The sequence below is a fragment of the Poromitra crassiceps genome (assembly GCF_964638095.1).
Source record: "Poromitra crassiceps genome assembly, chromosome: 2".
In the NCBI taxonomy this organism is placed as follows: domain Eukaryota; kingdom Metazoa; phylum Chordata; class Actinopteri; order Beryciformes; family Melamphaidae; genus Poromitra; species Poromitra crassiceps.
Window position 1 is genome coordinate 47201984 of NC_139624.1, and position 4496 is coordinate 47206479.

A 4496-nucleotide genomic window follows, 5' to 3' on the forward strand; every position below is an offset into this window, starting at 1 on the left:
TTATGAATAAACTTGCGACGGGAGCCTCTATGGATGTAACGGTGGCGACGGAGAAGTCCAAGGTTATTTATTGATGAAATTAATTCCATAGGCGGAGGCGTTTGGTGGTTCAGGCGGAGGAGTTGCATGCTTGAGTAGCGTAGCGTCATGTCCGAAACAGAACTGGAACTGATGGAGGTGGATAATGGCTGAGACAGATGGATTGGCAGCAGATGAAACAAGATGAACCACAGCATGACAGATGGAGAAATGAGCCGGCCTAGGCTCACGTTGGAAGCTGAGGTGGAAGGCAGCGGTCCTAGCCAGCGAGGGCTAACCGCACCGGGCCAGGTGGAGGCCTGTCCGGGGTCTGCCTTCGGCGGTGCTGGGGGGCAGCGGTCCTAGCCAGCGAGGGCTAACCGCACCGACACAGGTGGTGGCCTGTCCGGGGTCTACCCTCTCCAGCTTGCGATGGTAGATGAAGTCCGCCAGACACAGGTGAGTGCCTGAACAGTTAAGTTGTAACGTTAGCCAGATGGAGGGCAGAAGTTTGTGTTGAGAGTCCGGGTAGAGAACAGAGTAATCCGTTGCGGCCTTGTGGGCAACCAATTGTTAAGGCAGATCGAGAGGCAATGTTTTAACTCTGAATCAAATCAAAACCAATCAAATGAAAACAGAGAAAACGAATAAACTAATCCAAATTTTGGAGGGAGAAGCGGCAGCCAAACGCGCCAGCGTCCTCTCCACATCCGGCAAACGGTGGGTGGTGGATGAGTAATGGGTCCGTAACTAATAACTAATAATGGGTCCGTAAAATAGGTTATACACCTTCAATAGCTCCAATATTTTTTACAGGAGATGCATGAGGCTTTGATCCACGTCCCACCGTCAAAAAACGCATTTGCCGTCTTTAGACGTCATTGGCACTCTACGTTACTATTTGAATTGATGTCGTTCGACGTCATTGGTACTCAATGAGTTAATGCTTGACACGTCCCGGTGACAGAGAGTGTGTGACCATGAGGAATAAATGTATCAACTTAAGCTTCTGGCATACTCTTTGCGCCCAGCCAAGCGCATAGAGCGCGCGGCGATTATGACATCATCGCACGGGGCGTGTGGGGGGGCGAAGCCTGAGCGCAGCGCGGCGCGTCCATGGAGATTTTTCTATCAGCGCGTCGGGTTTTGCTCCCTGTGCCTGTGAGATCTCCGTGGTAGGCTATCAGCGAATATCTGCTGTGATTGAGTCCTCACCGTCGTACAGTCGCCTTCAAAAGCATAATGTTCGATTATAACCTTATAGCCTTCCCAAATGTTGAGGGTCGTTTTTTAGAATTTAATATATACTGTAGAATTGGGAACGTTACATTCAATTTCATTCAGACTGCCTGGCACTGATCGCCGCCATTTCTGGAGCACTCACTATGTTCTGTTTTGGCCCGCGCAGAGTGCGCGCGCCCTCCGTGGAGCCCCGCCTCCAGCGCGTGCGCGAAGAGTATGCCAGAAGCTTTAGAGTGCTGTCCTTTTCCTTATTTGATTTACCGTGAGAAGACACGCATGTCGTTTTTATTATTATTATTATCGATTGGATTTATATAGCGCCTTTCTAGTTACTCAAAGCACTTCACATATCAGGGTGGGGGAAACCACTCAACTCATCCACCACCAATGCACCAAAGCACAGCAGCCAGTTGGCAGTTTGTGCCAGAACGCTCAGCACACATCAGCTATCACGGTGGAGAGTTGAGGACTGAAAGAGCCAATTAAGTAATGAGGGGTGATTAGGTGGCCATGATTGAAGGAAGGCCTGGGGTTACACCCCCCAGGGCACCGGGGTTACACCCCCCAGGGCACCGGGGTTACACCCGCCAGGGCACTGGGGTTACACCCGCCAGGGCACCGGGGTTACACCCGCCAGGGCACCGGGGTTAATACACCCCTACTCTTGTGAAGAGTGCTGATGGGATCTTTAACTCATTGAGTGCCAGCCACTTAAGGAGAACGGACGCTCCCAGTGCCAGAGTTTCAGAGCGTTTTCAGTGATTTCTCGAGGCCCACAGAATATTGTGTGATATTACTATGTAAACACTGAACACGTACAAAGAACGATTAGACTCTCTTCTATCATCTGCAAAAAAAAGTTTATTGATCCCATTTTCCCTTCTTTAGTTATGAGCCGGAGAAGATAGGCTGTTTTGAGCGAAAAGACACTTTTCAAATTAGAAGCTGAGTTATTCCGCCTTTTGTGAAATGCAGCATTTCAAGCACATTCACTGAGTCTGAAGATAATATTTTATGATGTAGTGACGTGGTGTCGTTGTGTGGTGCCTGCGTGCCCCACCCCCCTCTCTCCCCCTCAGCTGCAAACTCCTCCCCACACTACACAGCCTCACGCACCCAGCCTAGCTCCGTTTGTGTGCGCCAGGCGGCTCCCAGCGCGACAAGGAAATGCCAACCCGGACTGCAGGGAAAGGTTTGGCCCTTCGGCGTCGGGTGCTGCCTTTCTGGCGGCTAATCGTGTGAAGAAACTATGCAGACAGACAGACAGAGGCAGAGGAGCTCAGTTGTGTGCGCGGATTGACTGCGGTTCGCAGAAAACCTCAGCTGCAAACAGAGCAATCTATATGGCTCTGGCTGCAGCATGCATCGGTTTCTCTTTGATCACGGCTTTTTCCTCCTGTTTTCCGGACCTTTCTGTAATCTGGAGAGCACTGTCGCCACCTACTGGGTCGGTAAAATAGGTTATAGACCTCCAATAGCTACAATATTTGTACAGGAGATGTATCGGGCATTGATCCACGTCCCACTGTCAAAAAACGCAATTGACGACAATCGTCGTCTTTGGCATTCTACGTTAGTATTCGAATTGACGACAACTGTCGTCATTGGCACTCAATGAGTTAATGAACACAGATAGTCAGGACCTCGGTTTAACATCTCATCCGAAGGATGGTGCTCACTCATAGGCCAGAGTCCCTGTCTCTGCCCTGGCGGCATTGGGGATGGGGCTATTATTCATGAGAGTAGAGGGAAGAACACCTCCTACTGGTCCTCCAACACCACTTCCAGCAGCAGATGGTCTCCCTCTCCCATCCAAGGACTGACCACAGCCAGACATGCTTAGCTTCCCCAGGAAAGCCTGTAATGTAATGCAGGAGCCACTGGTGCTGACACTCCTGTGCTGTAGCGCGCATGTGTGTGCGTGTGTGTGTGTGTGTGTGTGTGTGTGTGTGTGTGTGTGTGTGTGTGTGTGTGTGTGCGCGCGTGCGTACGTGCGTGTGTGTGTGTGTGTGTGTGTGTGTAGGACAACTCACAGCTAAGAGAAATAACCTGAAATATCCTAAATTCATGATATACCGGTAATAATATGTTGTCATGTGTGTGATGCCTGAGTAATTCCACTTACAGACACAAGAGGGCAACACAGCACCTAGAAGCTCCCACACCACCCAGTTAAAGGAATAGATTAGCCCAGAGGTCTTCAACGTGGGAGGCGAGCCTCCACAAGGGGGCTCCAAACCGTTTTGGGGGAGGCTCAGTGAATGGAAGTGAATAACTATACTATACTATTAAGTTTCAAAAGGAGATCTCATAGAATAGTGTGATTTGGTTAAGATACAGTAGTTTGGGGGAATTCTACTGTTTTCCCCACTTTCCCAGAGGCAGAAACAAATAAATGCCTGCAGACAGACCTGTTGTATGTATTTGGTGTAGTCTGAAATATGTCAAACAGCAATATCAGGCTCAATTGTTGAGTCTATGGGTCGGGATCAAATAACACAACCATGATCCTTTTTCCAAGAGGGGAGGCTCACAGTCACAGACTTTCACCTTTTCTGGGTGAAAGGAGAGAGGGGTGGGTGAGGGGGGATCAATTTTTCCACCAACCAGTCCTTTCCATGCTAGTGATCAAAATGTACTCATCTTTGTGAATGGGGCAGAGTCAATTACAATTCAAGCCCCAAAACAACAACAGACAGTACATACCAGCAGTCTGTCTGCTACATGACTGAATGAATAGCATAGGACACCCTCCCTCTCTCTCCCCCTCTCTCTCTGGGTGAAAGGCCTCCTTGTGGAAGGTGAGGCGAGCGTTTGTTGTTGTCGGCTCTCTCACTCCGCACAGCTTCCTGCTCCATTATCTCTCCCAGGATGTGACACGCCGAGACAGAGCCCCCCCCCCCCCCCCCCCCCCCACACACACACACACACACACACACCGCTGTCATGAATGGCGGGCCACCGGCTCCCACGGGTGATGGTGATGTCATCCTCCTGCTGCTCCGTACGGCCCCACTGCCTGGAGAGAGAGGGGTGGAGGAGAGAGGGAGAGAAAGGGAGAGAAAGAGGGAGAGAGAGGGAGGGAGATAAAGAGAGAGGGAGAGAGAGGGGGAGGGAGAGAGGGGAGGAGAGAGGGAGAGAGAGAGAGGGGGGGGAGAGGATGAGAGAGAGGGAGAGGGGGGAGAGAGAGGGGGGGAGGGGAGGAGAGAGAGAGAGAGGGGGGGGAGGAGGGCTCC